Here is a 12,065-nt window from a genome sequence, read left to right on the forward strand (position 1 = left end):
AAATCTTCACAGCAACTACTGGAAAGAACACCACCTCCAGGTATCTTGTGAAGACACCTTACCCTCAACGTACCCTTCAGAGTGTCATTCCCCTTAATAAAAGAAGGCTCAATGTACGTAGCATAATACTATAATATCTGATTATATATCACTATTTTTTGCTTGTTAACTATTTAGTTTTACATCTTGCCTCCCGCGAAATAGCAGCCAACCGCAGCCCACTCGTATTCATTGCTCCTCCCCAGTTTTCCAACTTTTCTCTCCTAATTCCTTAACTAGATTTAATATTGTGAATTATACAATGCCTCCCCTAAAACGTGCACGCTGACTGGCCAGCCCAACAAGCGTGCCCGTTGTAAATCCCTCAATATACTAACGGAAAAAGGTCCGGTCGCCCGGACTTTTTCCGTTAGTATAAAACACTGTCTCGCTATGTTAAAAGAGTTTAACATAGCGACACAGGTTTAAAAAAAGCAATGGAGATCTCCGTTGCTTTTTTTAAAGCTGTCTCGCTATGTTAAACTCCTTTAACATAGCGACACAGTGTGTAAAAAGCAAGGGAGATCTTGATCTCCGTTGCTTTTTTAAAGCTGTCACACTATATTAACTGGGCTTAACATAGCTAGACAGCTTTAAAATAAGCAACGGAGATATCCGTTGCTTATTTTAAAGCTGTCTCGCTATGTTAAACCCATTTAACATAGCGAAACAGTAAAAAAAAGCAACGGAGATTTTGCGTTCTCCATTGCTTTTGCCCACAGCTCTGATGTACTGCGCAGGCGCGCAGTACATCAGAACTGCCGCAGAATACCAGACAGCTGCGGAAGGGCAGTAAAGAGGCATTATACAATGCCATTATTTAAGAAAAGTAATTATTTATTTTTTTAAATAATGTCATTGTATAATAGCAATAACCCACTTCTGGGTGTGGTTAATGCTGGATTTACCCACGGTTGGCTTTGTTTGGTCCCTCTGGCTTCGCCCTCGGGACCAAACCACGCCAACTGTGGGTAAATCCAGCATTACCCACACCCAGGCGTGGGTTATTGCTATAGTATTATTCCCTGCTGCCATTTCTCCTGACGCCACTAGATGGCAATATACACCTAAACTAGACTGTACTCTGATATTATCAACCCCTGGTTAAGAACATAGTTAGACCCTTTTTCTTAGAGCTCCTCTTACCCTGTTTATTCTTATCCTTTCCTGACCCACCTTACATATTTTTACCCTTGTCCATTATACTTTTTTTCTGGTTTTAGATTACAAACTCTCTATAGCAACACTTACCTCTTAGCCGTAGTCTTTTTACAGCTACAGATTGTTTTTTCTCACTGTGGCTTATCCACCCTTTGGCTCTACCCACTCCATTCACCCTGCAGGCTCACTCCGCTCCTCTACCCTGCCCCCAAATCTCACGCGCCCCAGAGCCTCTACATTTAACCCTATTAAACCACACCCACAGCCAAATAAACCTATCCCGCTATAGCCCACACTGTCAATCAAACTCCCACACCCCTAGCAATCTAAACATTACTTCCTACTTTTAACCACCACATATCTCAAATCATCCTTTCCCTCTCTTCACCTCACCAAACTACTATCCTTAATGGAAACAAAATTAAATTCTTCTTAACTGGTCTTCTGTTCACCCTCACTATACTAACAAACCTCACAACATGCCACCATACCTCACCTACACTAAATAGCAGTTACCACAGCACAAACATATACACCATACCACACACACATGCACACACATCTCTCCCAATTAGTGCTACACTTTTCAAAGACAGCCAAATGCTACACATACATAAATTCCAATTAATAACAACAAATACCACTAAATTATCAGGTGTATACTACATAAAAATAACATATAAAATAAAACACACATGACTACTTGCAAAATAACTGTTCACATCAGGAGACATACATCCAAACCCAGGACCCAACAATACCTTACTCTCACCTAGACATAAATCAGACCTACTTATCATTAACATCAATATAAAAAGCATAACAAACAAACTCCCTGATCTGCATGCATTTACAAAGCATTACTCCCCAGATATAGTCACAATTACAGAAACCTGGTTAAAACCCAATATACAAAATGAGGAAATTCCCCACCAGGCTACAACATACTAAGGCACAATAGAACAAGTAGAAAGGGAGGAGGTGTAGCCATATTATTTAAAAACACTCTCAACATAAAACTCCTCAATAACTCAATTTCTTCATTTCAAAATGCTGAAACATTAATCTCAACTCTTCTCATTAATGATACCAAAAAAATTAACATCATCTGTTGCTATATCCCACCAGGCAATAACTGCTCCACCATAAAAGAGATCTTACAATGGACCGCCGATAAGCTTGCACAGGAATCAATTCTATTAGGTAATCTAAATACAGACTAGTTAGTCTGCAACTCCAATATCCCTACAAACCATATACACCTCTATGACTTTGCACAGCTCATCCAAGGACCAACTAGTATAGATAAAAAATCCAATAAGCAATCAAACCTAGACTGGACACTAGTTAACTGCTCTAAAGAAAAATATCTCTCTGGATGTTTTTCAGGCAGCCTAAGTGACCACCTTCCCACATTCCTACAGTGAAGGCACACAAATCCCTCAAACCCTATAATCGTATAGACAAGTTAGAGATGAAAGTAATCTGAACAGTGAGAATCTCAACCATATCCTAAAACATTGTAAATGGGACCCACTACTAACGTTAAACTTAGACCAAGCAGTTGAATACTTTAATAACACTTTCATTAATGTTCTCGACTCAATAGCACCCATTAGAAGAATCAAAATAAAAACAAACTATGCACCATGGCTAATCAGGGACACAAGAGCCCTTCTAAAAGCCAGGGATAGAGCATGGAAAACATGGAAAAGAGAAAAGACTAACTCATCCAAACAAAACTACCAAAACTAAGAAACCAAGCAACAAAACAAACATTACTCAATAAACAAAACTACTTCCTTCATGTTCAAAATAAACACAATAAAAACCCACAAAAATTCTGGCATGCCATCAACTCACTACTTAAACCAGGCAAAACATCCACACCAACTCCAACCAGTAACAACAACACTGCAGATATTGCTTCCCAATTTAACCACCACTTCACAGAACCATCTTATCCCTCTCTACACAACTCTCCAAAAACAACCCACCCCAAACTCCAAACCAACCCACCAAAAATACCCCCGCCCTCACCATCTCACCTGTCCCTACCACTACAATCAAAAAACTGCTAATAAAACTGAAACCTACCAACCTTGCTGCAGGCAACCTACCAGCCAGCTTCTTAAAATCAGCAGCTGATTCACTATCTTACCCTGTTTCCATCCTTATAAATCGATCCAGTCAAGAATTCTACATCCCACAATTATGGAAAGTGTCATACATTCTCCCCCATCATAAAGGTAGAAACTCTTATGATTTTTCTAAAAACTGTCCCATAGCTATCCTACCCCCCCTTAGTTAAATTTTGGAAAGATGCATTCACTTTCAAGTGATGCAATTCTTGAATACTAACAATCTCCTCTCTCGCACACAACATGGTTTCCGCAAACACTACAGCACCACTACTGTTCTCTCTTTCACAAACACAATTAACCAGTACAGAAATAACAACTATGTCTCAGAAATATTCTTAGACCTATCTAAGGCATTTGACATGGTATCACACCCCTTACTTCTAGACTCTCTGACCTCCCTATCCTTTGCTCCATCTACCATAGCATGGTTTAAAAGCTGCCTAGCAGACAGACAACATTCTGCACAATGACAAAACAAACTATCTCCCTTACTCCCAACCAGGAGTCCCACAAGGTAGGAGTAGAAGTCCCACAAGGTTCAATACTGGGTCCACTACTTTTCACGATATTCACCATCAACTTCCACAAGTCCTCCCAACATACCACTCTAATACAATATGCAGATGACTTGACTCTCATTTGCACAGCACCATCTCTCACTACTCTACAAAAACGTACCCAGGAATACTTTACCACAGTAGAAAGTTGGATCACCCAGATCCAACTTATACTCAATCCAAACAAGACCAAGTTACTCATATTTGCTCCTAATAAAACTAAAACCACCCAATCCCTTTTTACAATCACGTCCAATAATGGCACTAACATCTCCCCTATTGACAACACCAAACTACTAGGCGTAACTATTTATAATGCTATTTGACACCATATATCAGTAACAATCAAAAAAGTCCATAAAAAAATGCATACCTTATATAGACCCAAAAAAATCCTATCTGATCAAGCACCCATCACACTCGCCCAAACTCACCTACTTTCTAGATTCATGCATGCTGCACCTATCCTTACCAACCCTAGAAAACAGGATTTTGTACAACTGGAGTCCTGCTATAATAAAATTGCAAAATTTGCTAACAACTGTACCTACAAAACCCATTATTGTTAGGCACTAAAAGAACTCAAATGGTTAGAACTCCCCCAACTAATTAACTATCAACAACTGATACTAGCCTGCAATATAGTAAGACATCCTGACAAAACCCCATCCCTAAACAAACTCCTAACCAAGTATACAACAAATCGCCCACTCCGCTCCTCAGGAAAATCTCTCTTCTGTATCTCCAAAGCCAATAACTCCGCAGGAAAAGCTCTTTTCTCCCACAGCATTGCCAGAAAATGGAATATCCTCCCCATCTCCCTGACCTCAGCTCCCTCAACTGTACAGTTCAAAAATTCTCTCCAAACACACCTATTAAACTCCTAGTTACACCCATGCATCACATAAGACACTGTCCTGATACTGCATAAAAGAATTGTAGATGCAGTCCCCTGATGTTCTCTTAGAAATTCAGTAACTCCCACTGCAGCAGCGATTAATGCAGTCTGCTATTGTTCTGCTACAAACTCAGGTGCTCCCACTACAAAATGTGATTCCCTTTTTCAGGTAAACTCTTAACTCTTGTCTTCCTATTAGTAAAGTCATCTTATAGATTTATAGATTTAGATTTATGGATTAGTACTAGGCTAGCTGCCCCTGTGGGCCATTTTTAAGCCTAGTCAATTACCCCTGTGAGACTTGAACTCTGAACCTTACACCTTAACCATTATGCCAACCCCTCCCCCCATCTTTTACCAGTATCTGCTTGTTTTCTGTTATACACACAGAAACCTGTTTATCATAAATATAAGCTGATGTAAAAACATGTGCATTTTAAATGTAAGTGGTTGTTGAGCTGTACTGCACAATAAGGTGTACAAAAAGATGCTTATTATTAATCTTAAATAATGTAGAGCATTACCTACAATCTATGTTTATCTCTTCTGTATAAGAATTTGGAGCTTTTCTCCCCGGGCCTCCGCTGTAAATGGACACACATCCAGTCGGACTATCCAGGTTAACAAATGTAAAATAAAATAAATAAATCAAAAAATTAAAAAAAAAAAAAAAATATATATATATATATATATATATATATATAGAGAGAGAGAGAGAGAGAGAGAGAGATGCCATTCAAACCAATTAGCCTGAAGTGATCATAATGTCACAGGTATAGCAGTGTCCCTCCTCACAGCTCCAGCAGATGTTATGGTGTAAGGACAGTGTGCTTGATTACCGTCATAGATTGCTGACATGTCATAATAGTTGTACAAGTGCATTCATGCATAACCATCTATGATCACTCAGAAGCACATATGTTGTGTCAGTGACATAGTATTACTGGTGGTATTATTCTGATATTGTCCATGAGTATGCTTGCTTCTTTTAATGTTGTCCATGAGCCTGCAACTGTGTCCCACTTGTTGGCGACCTCTGCTGACATTACACTCATATTCAAGCAAATCAGTTTGCATAGCTTCCTAATATACACCCAAAACCAATCGTATATAACATCTCTGATAGATGTCCTCTCCATTGTTTATGTCAAGATGCTTATCTCACAAAGACATATTCTCCATTATTATGTCACCTTGTCTGACAGTCACATAATATACATTTTACTGTCAGTCCATATTGTACCATGTAGAAATGTGATTAGTCTTCTTACTACAACTGCCTTCCATTTATATGTCCTCATCTGCTGTACATTACAATGTTTTATCTGTCTACTTTCCCTTGTGCTCATTCCTACAATTCATCTGTGTGTCCCTATTTAATGCACACACTTCCCCTGACTGTTTATTTTACTGTTTATTTTACATGACCATCCACCTACCATTACAGATCATTTACATGACTTCAGTACAGAATGTCAGAAATAGTATTTCACAATAATCTGCACTGCATACACTGTCCTGTACAGTGTTTGGACCATACACATTGCAATCGTAATCATTGTGGCATTCTGCTCAATACTGCTAATCTTGTTTGTTCTGCTGTAATCATGTTTGCTATTCATGTTGTTTTACGTGGTTTCCTGGCTGATAACACTGTTGCCAACTACAAAAAACTGCACTTGTTTATGTTTGAACACAGTGCACGGTATGACTATGTAATTAGCTCTGCATCTCACTGTGCAAACACATAAACCCCTTGTAGACTTCACACAAAGTATACACAGAGTTTATTGAACCCCACTGCATGTGTTTCATGAATGTCGTTGAAAAGCATGGGTTGTATTTGTAATCGCAAAGTTCTTTACATTGGGTATCTGCAAAGAGCGTGGCTCTTCCTATGTAGAAAACCACTGTGCAAAGATTATTAGCAATCACTATGGTAATGCAAAAGCTTCTACAAGGAAATGCCCACTGTCATGAAATGCTTAATCTTGGTGAAGGTATGCTTTAAGCATGTGGGACTAAGGATCATATATGGACGAAAGATCAAAAGAGCGAATATTAGAACAAGTCTAGATTGCTGAAATCACAGAAGCTCAAACAGTACTCCAGAAACACATTTGCCTTTTTACTAATTCTTCCATAGCTACTGTTTTATAACTGAAAGATATAAATAACATGCTCAGCTGATGTTTCTCTACTTTAACTAAACTATTTTTTTGTTAGGAACTGTAAGTTGTGGTCATACTCTGCAGGATGGCTGTGGATTAGGTTTCATAAAACTCCCATCTGAATGCTGGCTTTTGTCATTTTTCTTTTTAAATGCTATGGCATTTTCGACTCTCACTGAGACATGCTATGAGCTGGTGCTCATTCCTGAGGCCAGCACCACCCAATGCAACTCATTCACAGTTACCTGAAGACTATTTACACCTGTGTAACGTGATACATACACAACTATTACTGAGATTTATAGAAAGCAGCACAGCTGACCTTAAGGGTGGCCGTGGTGGTGCAGCGGTTAGCGTTACCGCCTCACAGCAAGAGGTCTTCCAGTTCAGTCCTTGGCTGGGGTGCCTTCTGTGCAGAGTCTGCATGTCCTCCCTGTGGTCACATGGGTTTCTTCCAGGTGATCTAGTTTCCTCCCACATCCCAAACACATGCTGTAGGTGGATTGAACACTCTAAATTGGCTGTGTGTGTGTTTGTGTGTGTGTGTGTGTGTGTGTGTGTGTGTGTGTGTGTGTGTGTGTGTGTGTGTGTGTGTGTGTGTGTGCGTGCGTGCCTCCTGTGGAAGGTTGGGCGCCGGGCTGGCAACTCGACACTGTAAAACTCCACTGCCAATCATGAGCAGACAGGTGATCCACTGTGGCAAGCCCTAACCGGGAAAAGCCGAAAGAAGAAGCATAGCTGACCTTAATTTACATGCAAATCATGTAAATCTGCCTGAATTTCCATTAATAATTGTAAACCCACCATATTTATCTGCAATTGATTGACTTCATCCAAATTGCTGTGGGAAAGCATAAATATTTTAAAGTGAAAGCATAAACTTTTTAAAGAAAGATAAAGTCAATTTTTCAGTTTTAAAAAATTAGCAAGCTATGGAAATTCAACTTAACTGATAACTAATTTCATGGAAATATATTTTTCCAAAACAAAGTCAATGACATATGCAATTGGTGTTTGTGTTGGTAATGTTGTAATGGTAGGAGTTGGGAATTTTGAATGTCATTTCTTAACACTAAGAAATCATAACAGTGTAATTTGTGGGAAGAGGTTACTGAATATTTCATTGTGTGCAGATCTACTGGTATAACACAAAGATGACAATGGAAGTGATTAAAGCTTGTTTTTCTGGATGCATAGGTTAGCATTAGAACAGTTGTTGAGAATTTTGCTCAGTTGATTTGTACTTCACTGTATTAATGTGATGAAACTTGTATACAGCCTATTGGTGATTGTAAGACTATAAGATTTTTTTTCTTTATGGCACTGCATTCATGGTTTTAAAAGGGCTGTATGTGTAAGTAATTCAGGCATGCTTTCATGTAGTTTCTTATAGTGGCGATGAGTGTTTTTAATTTTGTTAAATCAGGTTTCATAAGGAATACTCATATATGCTGTTTGAAATTAAAGTATGATGCAACAGTAAGGATCAAGACAATATAAAGACAATTTCAATCCTGAGGAGAACTGCACTCATGGGAGACCTAAGGACATATGGTAAGCGCCTTTTTGGAAAAGGGGGGAACAAAACAACATAAGAGAGCATAAGTGTAGAACTAGGTCGATATGGACATAAAGGTTGCTGGGAGGAAAAAAGGGCCAATGATATAGGATCATATAAACTTACTAGGCTATTGACCCTTAGGCCCTTATAACCCTAGCCAAGAATTAAGCCCATGTTCTGACAAGGAAGCACCCAATGGTCCTGTCTAGCAGGGACATGGTAGGATGTGTCAGACTAAAGGCAGGAAAAAATGCAATTGCCCATAGCAGTACTTTTGCAGGGCTTCCCACACTAATTCCTTTAACAACTGATGAGGAATACCTGCACTTCTTATAGGGAGATGACTACAACACTAATGAAGATGGCACTGTTATAATCAGCTATAGTGTGGACTCTGACAAATACCCAAAACAGCAGCATCCACAGACATGTTATGAAAGGTAAGTGTATCCACCATCCACCACACCATCAACACCCACACATAGCAACATTAAACCCACATATGCGGAGGCCCTTAACATTAACCTGCCCAAGCAACAAGGACCTCCGAAGCCGAAACGCAAACAAACACCAGTCACAACCAAAGTGACACATAGTTCACAACACCAGTGTGCCACCCAACAACAGCCCCTAAGGCAAGACAATGTACCCAACACTTTAGTCATAGGTGACTCTATAGTCAGGCACACTGATGTCAGACTTACTGGGCTGAACAAGGAGAAAATTACATTCAGCTGCCTGTCAGGTGCCAGGATTCACCACATAACGCATGCACTCAAGTCACTCCACAACAAGTACAAATATGACTCTGTCATTGTCCATGCTGGAGTGAATGACTTGAGACGTACCTCCCTGGACTACATGAAAAGAGACATGGAAGAGCTCTTGGATCATGTGACCCAGGCAGGTATGACCCTAGCCCTGAATAGCATCCTGCCTTCGCCTAGAATGATACCACAGTATAAGGACAAAATGATTGACTTCAACAATTGGCTAAGCTTCTGTTGTCATTCAAAGGTGATCCAGTATTTGTCTGCCTGGGAAGACATGATCGACAAGCCAAGAAGCTTTGCCAAAGATGGTCTGCACCTGTCGCACCTGGGATTCAGGTTACTTGCTAAAGCTCTTGCTACCCCTATAGTGCCTTTTTAGGCAAGGTTCAAAGGATAAAACCACCACCATAGCAGATACAAGCATGCAGAATCTGAAGGTAATGCTACTCAATGCTAGAAGTCTAAACCTCAAAATGCACTCTCTTGAGGCACTCCTAAAAATGGAGGACATCAATATCTGTGCAGTAACTAAGACCTGGTTCAAGGCTCCAGAGAGTACCCCTGCAATACCAGGCTACAATTCTTACCAGACTTTTCAGCCACAAGACCAAGACCAAAACACTAAAGTTGGAGGAGTATCCATATTCACCAAGGATATTCACACCTCCAGGCTAGTTGCCTAACACAATGCATCTGAAATTCTCCATGTGCAACTAACACTAGGTAAGACTGCAATCCAAATTGTAGCTTGCTACAAATCCCCCACCATGCCCCAATATTATCACTACACCTTTCTAAACATACTGGAAAATATTAAGATACAACCAAACACCCTAATACTGGGTGATTTCAACTACCCTGCCATTAACTGGGAAAACTACTCGGGTACCAACTCCTTTTCCCAACGGTTCTTGGAATTCATAAATTCCAATGCCCTGGATCAACTAATCCATTGTCCCACCAGGGTCTCCAATATCTTAGACCTGGTCATTACCAACATGAGAAATAGATGCTCCACACCAGTGGTCACCCCCTCATTGGTCAGTTCTGACCATAAGCAAATCACCTTTGACATCCACATCCCACCCCCACACCCCCAGTAAGGAAACCTCCTTAAAAAACTTCTACAAAGCCAACTTTATGCTACTGAAGTCAGAAGTGACAAACTTCACAACACCCACGCAGATGGTATCTGGAAGTTCGACTGCAGAATCCTACAGTAAGGCACTGTACAGCACATCCTCGTGCATGAATCGTGCCATCCCAAATAGAACCAACATGCTCTTCTCTAAAAAAAGGAAGCCAATCTGGTGGTCCCCTGCTATAAACAAACTATATAACAGAAGGAAGAAACTGTTGCAGAAAAGAGGAAAATCCCAGGATGCAAAAAACTCCCTCCCCAGCCTCAGTAAGAAGCTGAGATCCCTCATAAAATCCTCAAAAGCTAGTTATGAAAATAAGATTGCCAAAGATTCCAAAGACATCAACAAGGCATTCAATAGTTATGTCAAGAATCTAAATGGCAATGCTCAGATCTTTTCTGAGCTACAACAGAATGGCATTAAATATACTGATCCCAAGGATATTGCCAATATCCTGGCAGATCGATTTAGTGCCAACTTCACCCCCTCTCACCCCCTAAAGGGCCCATCTCAATACCAAAAGATTGCCAAATTCCGATAATCACGGCCACACAGGTAGAAACCGCACTCTCCAAAGCTATGAATACAGCATCCATGGGACCAGATGACATCCCAGGTTGTGTACTACATGAACTACAAAATGAACTGGCACCTCACCTAAGTGTCATGTTTAATCATAGCCTCACCTCAGGCTTCGTACCCACTGAGTGACACACAGCTACAGTTATCCCGCTCCACAAGGGAGGATCCGCCTTGGATCCCAGGAACTACCATCCCATCAGTCTGACAAGCCTGATCTGCAAGGGCATGGAATGTATTATCATGGAACTTATAAACAAAGACATTGGCAACCTTCAAGCACTGGACCCCACCCAGTTTGGGTTTGTGAAGGGCCGATCTTGTCTCCTGAATCTGATTGATTTCTTCAAATCAGTCTCCAGAGCTGTGGATGAGGGTAAGGCAGTCCACACAGCCTGTCTGGACCTTGCCAAGGCCTTTGACACCATCCTCCACTCTGGAATCATACATAAACTTACTAAGCTAGGCATAAATCCCTACGTCACTCAATGGGTTGCCAACTGGCTTGCTGACAGAACGCAGACTGTAAAAGTAGCTGACTCCAAATCCAACTCCAGACAAGTGACAAGTGGAGTACCTCAGGGTTCAGCCCTGGGACCACTCTTGTTTGGCATCTACTTCTCTGAAGTACAGGCCAACACTAAGGGACTCTGGCTAACAAAGTTCGCAGATGACTGCAAACTGGGGGCCATTATTGAATCGCCAAATGATGTGGATATTCTACAAAAGGGCCTTACAGAAACAGATGCCTGGTTCCAGAGCCATGGGCTCAAGCTTAATGCTAAGAAATGTATACTTATCCCCTTTGGAAAAAAAACAGGTACCCATGAATTACCACATAGGTGGCAGGACACTAAACATCGAAAGTGTGATGAGAGACTTAGGGACACAGGTGGACAGTGGTCTCACTTTCGATAACCACATTGCCACAACAGTCAGGAAATCCTTCTATGTGGCACACCTCATCACTAAGGGCTTTTCATCCAGAAAAAAGGAGGTCATTGTCCCACTGTACTCATCCCTAATTAGACCCATTATAG

Source organism: Protopterus annectens, chromosome 3.part1 (genome assembly GCF_019279795.1).
Source record: "Protopterus annectens isolate FY-2018-M chromosome 3.part1, PAN1.0, whole genome shotgun sequence".
Taxonomy (NCBI): domain Eukaryota; kingdom Metazoa; phylum Chordata; order Ceratodontiformes; family Protopteridae; genus Protopterus; species Protopterus annectens.